A 13,807-nucleotide genomic window follows, 5' to 3' on the forward strand; every position below is an offset into this window, starting at 1 on the left:
CGTTTCTCAAGAAGAGAAATTTGTTAACATCGAGTATAGATTTAAGTGTCAGGAAGTCGTTTCTGAAAGTATTTGTATGGAGTGTAGCCATGTATGGAAGTGAAACATGGACAATAACTAGTTTGGACAAGAAGAGAATAGAAGCTTTCGAAATGTGGTGCTACAGAAGAATGCTGAAGATAAGGTGGGTAGATAACGTAACTAATGAGGAGGTATTGAATAGGATTGGGGCACAACTTGACTAGAAGAAGGGATCGGTTGATAGGACATGTTTTGAGGCATCAAGGGATCACAAATTTAGCATTGGAGGGCAGCGTGGAGGGTAAAAATCGTAGAGGGAGACCAAGAGATGAATACGCTAAGCAGATTTAGAAGGATGTAGGTTGCAGTAGGTACTGGGAGATGAAGAAGCTTTCACAGGATAGAGTAGCATGGAGAGCTGCGTTAAACCAGTCTCAGGACTGAAGACCACAACAACAACAACAACCGCCCTGTACCACCAGATTCCAGGAGCCAATGATTATACCACACTGAAGCGCCAAAGAAACTGGTATAGGCATGCGTATTCAAATACAGATATATATAAAAAGGAAGAATACGGTGCTACGATTGTCAACGCCTATATAAGACAAGTGTCTGGTGCAGTTGTTAGAACGGTTACTGCTGCTACAATGGCAGGTTATCAAGGTTTAAGTGAGTTTGAACGTGGTGTTGTAGTCGGCGCACGAGCGGTGGAACACAACATCTCCGAGGTAGCGATGAAGTGGGGATTTTCCCGCAAGAACGGGATCAACGACGACTGAAGAGAATCGTTCAATGTGACAGAAGTGCAACCCTTCGCAAATTGCTGCAGATTTCAATGCTGAGGCATCAACAAGTGTCAGCGTGCGAACCATTCAACGAAACATCGATATGTGCTTTCACCGCCGAAGGCCCACTCGTATACCCTTAATGACTGCACGACACAAAGCTTTACGCCTGGCCGGGCCCGTCAGCACCGACATTGGACTGTTGATGACTCGAAACATGTTGCCTGGTCGGACGAGTCTAGTTTCAAAGTGTATCGAGCAGATGGACGTGTGCTGGTATGGAGACAATCTCATGAATCCATGGACCCTGCATTTAGACAGGGGACTGTTCAAGCTGGTGGAGGCTCTTTAATGGTGTGGGTTGTGTGCAGTGGGAGGGATATGAGACCCCTGATATGTCTAGATATGACTGGCAGATGGCACGTATACAGAGTGTTACAGAAAGGTACGGCCAAACTTTCAGGAAACATTCCTCACACACAAAGAAAGAAAATATGTTATGTGGACATATGTCCGGAAACGCTTACTTTCCATGTTAGAGCTCATTTTATTACTTCTCTTCAAATCACATTCATCATGGAATGGAAACACACAGCAACAGAACGTACCAGCGTGTCTTCAAACACTTTGTTACAGGAAATGTTCAAAATGTCCTCCGTTAGCGAGGATACATGCATCCACCCTCCGTCGCATGGAATTCCTGATGCGCTGATGCAGCCCTGGAGAATGGCGTATTGTATCACAGCCGTCCACAATACGAGCACGAAGAGGCTCTACATTTGGTACCGGGGTTGCGTAGACAAGAGCTTTCAAATGTCCCCATAAATGAAAGTCAAGAGGGTTGAGGTCAGGAGAGCGTGGAGGCCATGGAATTGGTCCGCCTCTACGAATCCATCGGTCACCGAATCTGTTGTTGAGAAGCGTACGAACACTTCGACTGAAATGTGCAGGAGCTCCATCGTGAATGAACCACTTGTTGTGTCGTACTTGTAAAGGCACATGTTCTAGCAGCACAGGTAGAGTATCCCGTATGAAATCCTGATAACGTGCTCCATTGAGCGTAGGTGGAAGAACATGGGGTCCCATCAAGACATCACCAACAATGTTTGTCCAAACTTTCACAGAAAATCAGTATTGTGACCTGATTGCACAATTGGGTGCAGATTCTCGTCAGCCCACGCATGTTGATTGTGAAAATTTACAATTTGATCACGTTGGAATGAAGCCTCATCCGTAAAGAGAACATTTGCACTGAAATGAGGAATGACACATTGTTGGATGAACCATTCGCAGAAGTGTACCCGTGGAGGCCAATCAGCTGCTGATAGTGCCTGCACACGCTGTACATGGTACGGAAACAACTGGTTCTCCCGTAGCACTCTCCATACAGTGACGTGGTCAACGTTGCCTTGTACAGCAGCAGCTTCTCTGACGCTGACATTAGGGTTATCGTCAACTGCACGAAGAATTGCCTCGTCCGTTGCAGGTGTTCTCGTCGTTCTAGGTCTTCCCCAGTCGCGAGTCATAGGCTAGAATGTTCCGTGCTCCCTAAGACGCCGATCAATTGCTTCGAACGTCTTGCTGTCGGGACACCTTCGTGCTGGAAATCTGTCTCGATACAAACGTACCGCGCCACGGCTATTGGCCCGTGCTAATCCATACATCAAATGGGCACCTGCCAACTCCGCATTTGTAAACATTGCACTGCCTGCAAAACCACGTTCGTGATGAACATTAACCTGTTGATGCTACGTACTGATGCGCTTGATGCTAGTACTGTAGAGCAGAGAGTCGCATGTCAACACAAGCACCGAAGTCAACATTACCTTCCTTCAATTGGGCCAACTGGTGGTGAATGGAGGAAGTACAGTACATACTGACGAAACTAAAATGAGCTCTAACATGGAAATTAAGCGTTTCCGGATACATGTCCACATAACATCTTTTCTTTATTTGTGTATGAGGAATGTTTCCTGAAAGTTTGGCCGTACCTTTTTGTATAAGCATCCCGTCTGATCACCTGTATCCATTCTGAATTCCGACGGACTTGGGCAATTCCAGCAGGACATTGCGACACCCTACATGTCCTGAATTGCTATTTTTCTGAGTTTAAACACTTCCTCTGGCCACCAAACTCCACAGACGTGATCATTAATGAGCATATCTGGGATGCCTTGCAACCTGCTGTTCAGAAGAGATCTTCATCCCCTGGTAGTCTGACGAATTTATGGACAGCTCTACAGGATTCATGGTGTCAGTTCCCTCCAACACTACTTCAGACATTAGTCGAGTCCGTGTCACGTCTTGTTGCGGCACTTCTCCGTGCTCGCGGGGGCCCTAACGATATTATGCAGGTGAACCAGTTTCTTTGGCTCTTCATTGTATATAGGGATACTATTACTTAATACGATATCTCTGCGAGCACAAGATGTGTCACAGAATGCTTTCAACTGCTCTACTCAAAAATGGCTTAAGCAAAAAGAATTCTTCCTATATTAAAATTTAAAGCCTGTGATAGAAATGATATTTTCTCCTCAAGCTCCGTAACTCCAATTGTTAATATTATTGGTACCTGTATATTTTCTTTGTGTCGGTTTTCTAGTACTGTACTGCTGTATACGATTTTATTCTTAATGTGTTATTTTACAAAAATTCACTGTACCGTTTGTATGGTTATTGCATACACTTTTTCTTTTCTTTTCTTTTGTTTTGCTTGTGTCGTTTCTCCCGCGGATACGCAGGGTCACCATGGTCAATCGGATGCGGCAATGTTAGTTGAAGGGGTGGCTGGATGCCCTTCCTGCTGCCACCCCGTACACACCGAGAAGGATTTAGTGTCCTAGTCTGCAACTAGTGTAATCCATGGAATAGCGCGAAAGTGTTCAGATGTCTGCGAGCCATGTAACTGAGGCGGGACGTGGTGACCAGCCCAGTATTCACCTAGGGGGATGTGGAGAACCGCCTAAAAACCACATCCAGGCTGGCCAGCACACCGGCCCTCGTCGTTAATCCGCCAGGCGGATTCGATCCGGGGCCGACGCGCCTACCCGAGTCCAGTAAGCAGCGCGTTAGCGCGCTCGACTAACCTGGCGGGTGTTTATTGCGTACACTGTCCAGTCACATTGACATGGCCACCTGAACAACCACTTTTTGAAGGGCAGACCACTGCATGGCATGCAGGAGATCAATAAGGCTCTGGCAGGTACTGACATGGATATGGACCCATGCCGAGGTCAGTGCCGTGGCAACTTGCGACAGGTTTATCAGTTGATGGTCCATGGTGTGAACAGCCTGATCGAGGTGGTTCCACAGATTCTCGATTGGGTTTAAATCCAGGGAGTTTGGTGGTAAACTGGGTTCAGTAGTCTTCAAACCACACACATACTGTGCGAGCTGTGTGACACATTGCGTGTCCGGTTGGTAGATGGCATAGTGCCAAGGGAAAGCAGACTGTATTTAAGGATGGACGTGGTTCCCAAGGATAGATGCATGCTCTTGTTCATTTACTGTATCTTCCACAATGACGAGGTCACTCAGGAAAAGCCACAAAAACTTTCCCCCATACCGTGACGCTCTCTCCTTCGGCCTGGACCCTTCCAATGACCCAAGGGCCATTTGTCCGATGGAGCATAAAATACAGGGTAAAAAATATTTAAACCGACAAACTCTGGGAGGTTGTAGGGGACATCAAAACAAATATTTTTGGTTCAAATGGCTCTGAGCACTATGGGACTCAACTGCTGTGGTCATAAGTCCCCTAGAAATTAGAACTACTTAAACCTAACTAACCTAAGGACAGCACACAACACCTAGCCATCACGAGGTAGAGAAAATCCCTGACACCGCCGGGAATCGAACCCGGGAACCCGGGCGTGGGAAGCGAGAACGCTACCGCACGACCACGAGATGTGGGCCAAATATTTTTCCCTTGTGTCATTTTTTCCTACGAGGAATATTTAAACCAGTAGAGGAAGATTTCTCTGGTCGCAAATTAATGAAACCAACAAACACATTTCCATTTTTTTATGACCAAGAGACAACACATTAACACAACCCAATTTCAATTACAGTATATTTTCAAAAATGCCTCCATTGACACGTCGGATCATGTTCTGTCTGACACGGGCAAAAACCCCAAGAGTATCCTGAATTGTTCCTGCTGCTGCTACTATCCGGGCAACCAGATCCTCTTCTGATGCAACAGGAGTTGCATAAACAGGATTGCGCATCTCTCCTCACACAAAAAAGTCCAGAGGGGACGTACCTGGGGATCGAGCAGGCCACGGTACAGGACCACCTCTGCCAATCTACGTTTCTAGGAGTCGTCGGTCCAGGAATCGACGCACACGACGACCGAAATGTGCCGGCGCCCCGTCATGTTGGAACCACATGCGAAGTCTTGTAGGGAGCGGAACGTCTTCCAGCAATTCTGGCAAAGATCTGGCGAGAAAATTGTAATAGTGCCTGCCATTTAATGGCCTAGGTAGCAGATACGGCCCAACTAACCAGTCCCCAACAACACCGACCCACACATTAACGAAGAACCGCACTGATTGAAGGATCCCGCTCCACATGCTGCAAGACAGCTTCCTCAAATTGCAGCGTTCTTACCGTGCAACAGCGTCCCTGTCCAGATAATCTGGTAAATGACCCGGTCTCACGCAGACGTTGGTACACAGCTGCGAAGGTCGTATGAGGCGGGATACGGCGATTAGGATATTGTTGCTGATAAACCCGCTGTGCAGCTAGTCCGTCGTGGTGCGCTACGTAGTACACACCAACCATATAAGTGTACTCACTCCAGGTGTATCGCTCAATTAGTAAACAGAGACAATGCACTACTACATCTACCTGATTACTCTGCAATTCATATTTAAGTGCTTGGCAGAGGGTTCATCGAACCACAATCATACAATCTCCCTACCATTCCACTCCCGAACAGCGCGCGGGAAAAACGAACACCTAAACCTTTCTGTTTGAGCTCTGATTTCTCTTATTTTATTTTGATTATCATTCCTACCTATGTAGGTTGGGCTCAAAAAAATATTTTCGCATTCGGAAGAGAAAGTTGGTGACTGAAATTTCGTAAATAGATCTCGCCGCGACGAAAAACGTCTTGGCTTTAATGACTTCCATCCCAACTCGCGTATCATATCTGTCACACTCTCTCCCCTATTACGTGATAATACAAAACGAGCTGCCGTTTTTTGCACCCTTTCGATGTCTTCCGCCCATCCCACCTGATAAGAATCTCACACCGCGCAGCAGTATTCTAACAGAGGACGAACGAGTGTAGTGTAAGCTGTCTCTTTAGTGGACTTGTTGCATCTTCTAAGTGTCCTGCCAATGAAACGCAAGCTTTGGCTCGCCTTCCCCACAATATTATCTATGTGGTCTTTCCAACTAAAGTTGTTGGTAATTTTTACACCCAGGTACTTAGTTGAATTGACAGCCTTGAGAATTGTACTATTTATCGAGTAATCGAATTCCTACGGATTTCTTTTGGAACTCATGTGGATCACCTCACAACTTTTCGTTATTTAGCGTCAACTGCCACCTGCCACACCATACAGCAATCTTTTCTAAATCGCTTTGCAACTGATACTGGTCTTCGGATGACCTTACTAGACGGTAAATTACAGCATCATCTGCGAAAAACCTAAGAGAGCTGCTCAGATTGTCACCCAGGTCATTTATATAGATCAGGAACAGCAGAGGTCCCAGGACGCTTCCATGGGGAACACCTGATATCACTTCAGTTTTACTCGATGATTTGCCGTCTATTACCACGAACTGCGACCTTCCTGACAGGAAATCACGAATCCAGTCGCACAACTGAGACGATACCCCATAGGCCCGCAGCTTGATTAGAAGTCGCTTGTAAGGAACGGTGTCAAAAGCTTTCCGGAAATCTAGAAATACGGAATCAACTTGAGATCCCCTGTCGATAGCGGCCATTACTGGTGGACTGGTAGACTGCAGTTTCCAACAACTGAAGAGCGTAATACGGCCTCTAACAACTGAAGAGCGTAATACGGCCTCCACCGGTTTAAATAATCATCATACGAGAAAATGACATTAGGGAAAAAATATTTGTTTTGATGTCCCGTACAACCTCGCAGAGTTTGTCGGTTTAAATACTTTTCACCCTGTATGATCATCTGACAAGGCCTTCTGTCGCCACTCAGTGTGAATATAGTAGTGGCAATGGCGTGCAAATTTCAGCCTTCGTCACCAATGAGAAGCAGTCTGCATGGGTGCATGAACGAAGCTCCTGTTGTGGAGGTTTGTATGAAATGACGTTTGCTGAACGATCATTGAGGACCGACTGTTGGTAGCCCTGTGGTTCGTCTGCGTGGTCAGATCCTCAGTAGGTCCGCATCTATTCGCCTGTACACATCTCCGCAGCCATCGTCTACCTGTGTCGTCTATGGCCCGTCGTGTACCACAGTTGCCTTGCAGCTGGTTTCGAATAGAGCAGTTGGACAGTGTCTTGAAAGGAGGATATAAGATGAACATCAACAAAAGCAAAACCAGGATAATGGAATGTAGTCGAGTTAAGTCGGATGATGCTGAGGGAATTAGATTAGTAAATGAGACACTTAAAGTAGTAAATGAGTTTTGCTATTTGGGGAGCAAAATAACTGACGATGGTCGAAGTAGAGAGGATATAAAATGTAGACTGGCAATGGCAAGGAAAGCGTTTCTGAAGAAGAGAAATTTGCTAACATCGAGTATAGATTTAAGTGTCAGGAAGTCATTACTGAAAGTATTTGTATGGAGTGTAGCCATGTATGGAAGTGAAACGGGGACGATAAATAGTTTGGACAAGAACAGAATAGAAGTTTTTGAAATGTGGTGCTACAGAAGAATGCTGAAGGTTAGATGGGTAGATCACATAACTAATGAGGAGGTATGGAATAGAATTGAGGAGATGAGGAGTTTGTGGCACAACTTGACTAGAAGAATGGATCGGTTGGTAGGACATGTTCTGAGGCATCAAGGGATCACCAATTTGGTACTGGAGGGCAGGGTGGAGGGTAAAATCGTAGAGGGAGACCAAGAGATGAATACACTAAACAGATTCAGAAGGATGTAGGCTGCAGTAGGTACTGGGAGATGAAGAAGCTTGCACAGGATAGAGTAGCATGGAGAGCTGCATCAAACCAGTCTCAGGACTGAAGACCACAACAACAACAACAACAACAACAACATAAAAGTTTGGAAGGTAGGAGACGAGGTACTGTCAGAAGTAAAGCTGTGAGGACGGGGCGTGAGTCGTGCTTGGGTAGCTCAGTTGGTCTTGCCCGCGAAAGGCAAAGGTCCCGAGTTCGAGTCTCGGCCCTGCACATAGTTTTAATCTGCTAGGAAGTTTCATATCAGCGCACACTTCGCTGCAGAGTTAAAATCTCATTCTGTGAACAACAACATACTTTAAACACAGGCAGCATGTGAATTGTTTACAAACTAATCCGTTTCGGAAATCCCTCCACCCTTGGTCCAAAAACCAATGATCATCCCCTTTTGGGTGTCATATAAATCATTCCATTTCAGCATTACTACAATGACTGTGCTATTTTCAACCCCTCCTCCCGCTCTCCCCCCGCACACACTTCATGTACTCTCCACAGGTAGTGCTGTTACATGCTGTCTGTGAGAGGTTATTGCAAGTTGATGTCAAACATAGGCAGTGGCCGCATTAATATGGCTGGACCGTGCATCTCGTTGTTATGGTGCAGCTCTCCACACTAATACGAACCATCTTATTGTGTTCAAGCCTCCGTCTCCCTTTATAATTGAGCCAGATCGCTGGTCGATCATCAGCGATCGGCTTGTTATCTTTGGCGCGTCCCCGGGCATGAGCATCTTTGCGTTTTCGGCTGTGGCGCGCGGGACGGCGAGAGGCAGTCGGTTTGGGGCGGCCGGTGAGACTGGCGGAGTTGCGGCTCGGGCGTAAGCACATGTGTGATGTCTGTTACGCTGGGGTTCTTTGCTAATCGTGAAACTCCCGCGGCAGTTACTGGTTGCCTGGAAGGCATTTCATATAAACTGTGCCAAGCCTCGCAGTAAGAGGGGAGTCCGGAGTTGGTGTTGGCCTAGATGTTTGTACAAACTGATGTGCCTGTGTGAGAAGCACGGCGTGGGCCTGTTGGTTGCTTCGTCCTTCTGGCAGCCACCGCAAGCGGATGTTCTACCGGAATGTCTACTGTTTGTGGTGAGCATAGTGTGAACAAGTTCTCGTAGGATGTGCTCCCAGCCTGACTCTTAGGCTGTGTTATTTGTGGATGCCTACCCCTTATCCATTACTGCTTCCGGGTGTCCTGTAAGATTTCACAGCAAAACTGTTTTTGTGGCATTCTGTGTTTCTGGCCCAGCCTCCGCCTAGAAAAGGGAAAGATTTGGAATTCCTTAATATTAAACATATAAAAAAATCGTTTTTTTTATTCCTGTTTAGTGCCAGACAGATTCAAATTTAGTTTACCTGGTTATTGGCTTAACTCGCGCTTCACGCACTAAATCAGCTGATATTGAATTTTTTTTATCCTATTTAATGTCAGACAGATTCAAATGTAACTTCATTTATGTTATTTGAAATAAATGTGTTGGATTGACGTTAATGAATTATGTGCAATCGTAGTCAGGGACCCAGTCCTCCATTAGTGCTTAACAGTGGCGCGTGGTTCGCGTTGTGAGGCCCGTACTCGGACAAATAATTTTACCCCCTCCCCCACTACACACACACACACACACACACACACACACACACACACACACACACACACACGCTTCCCACCATTTTCAAACTGACAATTCCTTCGTGCCTCAAGACACTTCATGTCAACCACTTCTTTTACTCATTTTGTGCGATAAATTTCTCTTGTATCCAATTCGATTCAGTATTTTCTCATTTTTTAACTGATCTACCCATTTTATCTTCAATATTCTCCTGTATGACCACACGTGTCTCTTTGTGTTTGAACTGTTGTTCATCAACCCACGTTTCACTTCCGTACTGTACTGCTATTGCCGGTCTCTACTTCGACCACTGTCATTAATTTTGCTGCCCTAATAACAAAAGTCATGTGCTCCTTCTAGTGTCAAATTTCGTAATCTATCGCCCTTGAGCAGAGACTGATTTACAATAACTTGACGGCACTCCATTACCCTTCTTTTACTTCCATTGGCTTTTATCTTATAATCTCTTTCCAAGACACTACAAATTGCGATAAATTGTTCTTCCTAAATCTCCGATGTCTCTGACAGGATTACAATATCACGAGCAAAAGCTCAAAATTTCTTCTACCAAATTTCTTTTCGGTATCGTCTACATACCACAAATAGCATCCCTCTTCTATAGACCAATCAAGAGATGTCCAGCTTTTTCAAAAAAAAAAAAATTATTTATTTACACGTCTAGTTCCTTAGGATCAAATTGAGGAGCACAGTCTCCACGGCCAAGGAACGAGTCATTACATGAAATTAACACCAAAATAAGTTGATAACAATCAAAATAAAATTTACGCGAATTATACACAGACGAAAAGCTGCTGAGTAGCGTGATCAACAACATAACACAGGCATTTGCTTAATTTTTTTTCCAGGAACTCCCTGTCGAGCAGAGGGGGTGACCCATAGGCAGTTTCTTGAACTTGGAATTGGAAGTGCGAGGAACTCACTGAGAATGGATGCAGCAGAATACTGCACGCCTTTCCGCATTAGAGTCAAGGAAACGCGATCCAAATGTAGATCGGATTTCTGCCTAGTACTAACTGAGATAAAGCTGTTAATTATTAGGAATAAGCTCATATTATTAACAACTAACGGCACTAAATAAAAAAAATATATACTGAGAGGCCAATGTCACAATTCCCAGGTTCTTGAAGAGGGGTCGACAAGAGGTTCGCAAACTCCACATACATCGTTTGAACTACATGCCTCTGAGCCGAAAGTACCTTTTGTGAATTGAGAAAAGTTACCCCAGAATATAACTCTATTTGTCGTATGTGAATGAAAATAAGCAAAGACTAATTATCGTCTCGGAATATCACTTGCTGCCAATAGGTTCCAATATTAAATACAGCAGCATACAGTTTTTCAACAAGATCCTTAACGTGGGCTGTCCATGACAGCTTACGCACTATTTTGAATTTTGATTGCTTCGACTCACTAATCATACAGCCATTCTCTTTAATCAAAAAGTCAATTTCAGCTGAAATGCGCATTAGAAACTGTAAAAACTGAGTCTAACTGTGATTTAGCATCAATTTATTTTCTGCAAGTCATGAACTTATTTCTTGAAGTGCACTATATAGTACATTGCCTGTTTTGCACTCAACATCCTGCACTATCAAGTGAGTGTCATGAGGAAACAGAAATACTTTACAATCACCTGTCAGTTTAAAAAGCATATCTTTTATAAATATAATAATCAGTAGCTGTCACAGAACTGACCCCTGAGGCAATGCCACTTAACAGTGCCGTTCTAATTACTGTATTGAATAACCTTTTGCTGTCTGTTTTTAAAGTATGAGAAGAAACAATTGTGAGCTACTTCTCTTAGTCCATAATGAACCAACCTCTGCAGTAGCGGTAATACGAGTATTTTGTGAAATGCAATCAGATGCTTAATTAAAGTGGGAAGAAGATGCTTAGTAAAATTGATTTATTATCCATCTTGATTGTTGAATTAATTTTTTTAATTGATTAGCTTCGGTTCGAAACGAACCATCCTTAGATTTGCAGACAATAGCAAAATAACTAATCAGGAAATACTGTATGCCATGAAATATAAAAGTTTTCATACTACCTCAACATCAAACATCAAATGCTTCAGAAGGTACCTGGTTGTATTGGTTACAAGCGCAACCCGCCCAACTATCGGCAAAATTTACATGCTACGTCAAATACAAAAATAGAGGTTTGGTAGAACCTACATTATTAATATAGTCTATAAGGCTACTACCAACATATAGCACCTAGTAAGTTAATCGCATCTTATAAAACAGATGCAATGATTTTTTTTGTGAGAATACTGTTCTTGGAGGTACTTAATTAAAATCTGCGGCTTGTCAAGATTAAAAGACATTATAAACATCATAAAAAATGTTGTAATTTAAAAGAGGCATGGTGTCCATATAACAAAATAAAATATAACAAACAATGTGTTTTCATTTTGAGAAGCTACAGATTTTAATTAAGTACCTCCAAGAACAGTATTTTCATCAAACATACAAAAAATATTGGTGTATGTGTTTTATTCAAATGTGACAAATGCACCAGACCGCCACCTTTTGGTTGCAGTCTTGTGGATTACATTAATAACGTGGAGTCCACCAAACCAATATTTTATTAAGTGACGTAGGACGTAAATTTCGCTAATAGCTGGACTGGTTAACCTTGTAACCTATGGAATCAGGTGCGTCCTAGTGCATTTGATGTTTGGTTTTATCATGACACGATAACTTTGTATTTTGTAGCGTATTTTGCTGATAAGTCGTTTTACTGTTCTCTTCAGATTTGAGGAAGGTTCGTGACGAGCCGAACCCGGTCGTTTTTAAAAAAATTAATTCAATCAAGACGGATAATTATTCAGTTTTAAAACCAATGATACCGATTTTATCTCCAAGGACATTACGCCAATTTCCGCAAAGACGCCTAACGTTCGCAACATTTTCCTTAATACATCCAGTGCCTCACACAGAAAGAGATATCACTTGTTTAAAAAAAATTACAGAATCGAACTGTGCCTTTGACAGCAAATTATGTAAATTCGAGTAATCAATTGCCATTATATACAAAGCCTTTTCAATAACTTCTACGAACAGAGATTGCATAGAAATAGGTCTAAAGTTGAAACTTCCTGGCAGATTAAAACTGTGTGCCAGACCGAGACTCGAACTCGGGTCTCGGTCTCAAGTCTCGGTCCGGCACACAGTTTTAATCTGCCAGGAAGTTTCATATCAGCGCACAATCCGTTGCAGATTGAAAATCTCATTAGGGTCTAAAGTTATTTTTGAGGGTCCGGTACGGCGATCGGTAGAAAAGGACTGTCTGTCCAGAGGGCCATTTTTTCTCAGGAACAAGTACAGGTAGCAAGTTCAAATATACGTCTAATACTAAGGTCCACCGTCCCTTGGCGGTGTAAAAAGTTGAAGCTTCTAAGTCAATGCAATCAAAAGATACGACCATTTATGCTATACATTTTGACATTCGCAAACTCACTCATCAAAACGTATAGAGGAATTATTTATGTACATAATTAGGTCGGAACGAGAGTCCTACTAGTATTTATGCGGTTTTTCACGAATCGGTTTCAGTACTGGCTACTTTAATCGTCGAGGAAACTGACCATTCCTAGAGGAAGTTTGGAGCGTGTGTTTATCTGCACCGCGTCACACACGATTAGGAGGCATTTAAACCACTCACCTTAAAGAGGTTTATCTCGGACGCCAGGTGTCGACTCTTCTACGGTATCTCGGCTGTTTAATCCATGAACACAACGGCAAAAGCTCGATCCTGGAGCTACTGGCACTCGCGGGACGCACACGCTTTCGTTAGTTTCGCGAGTCACCGCTGCCCGTGCTGTTTCGACGGCAGACGTATAGTAAACACACGGACGGGTTATCGCGCGGCTTGCCACGTCGGCAGGTGGAAAACACGCGTCAAGGCGAAGCGGAACAGCACCGCACTCGGCCGAAGCTTGCTGGCGACTGACAAGGCGAATGGGAGTGCTGCGCCGGGACTACAAACGGGTTTTGCCGCGCTGCGTCAGGCGCTGCGAACGTCCGTTCGCGCTCGCGGCTCGCGGCTCGCCTACGGAATATTAGGCAGCCGGCGAGCCGAACCGGGCCGTGCTCCCCGCCCGCTGCCAACAGGTAGCCGCTGCTACTGCCCGCGCAGAAAACGTCCGCTCGCAACAGGTAGCGCCACACCGCCCCGACGCTACTACCCGTATCGCCAACATCTGCGTCGACGCGGCGCTGATATCGCCGTGCGCC

The 13,807-nt window shown here is 44.5% G+C and overlaps 1 protein-coding gene across 1 annotated transcript in view; it reads right to left on the reverse strand.

Moving 5' to 3' along the window:
• Nucleotides 1-13,576, reverse strand: part of LOC126425276 (echinoderm microtubule-associated protein-like 2) — a 723,324-nt gene extending 709,748 nt beyond the window's left edge. Inside the window, exon 1 of the mRNA XM_050088244.1 lies at nt 13,236-13,576. The gene's annotated coding sequence lies outside the window, so the exon portion shown is untranslated. The remainder of the gene's footprint in view (nt 1-13,235) is intronic.
• Between the last annotated feature and the right edge of the window lie 231 nt (nt 13,577-13,807).

The sequence above is a fragment of the Schistocerca serialis genome, chromosome 10 (genome assembly GCF_023864345.2).
Source record: "Schistocerca serialis cubense isolate TAMUIC-IGC-003099 chromosome 10, iqSchSeri2.2, whole genome shotgun sequence".
In the NCBI taxonomy this organism is placed as follows: domain Eukaryota; kingdom Metazoa; phylum Arthropoda; class Insecta; order Orthoptera; family Acrididae; genus Schistocerca; species Schistocerca serialis.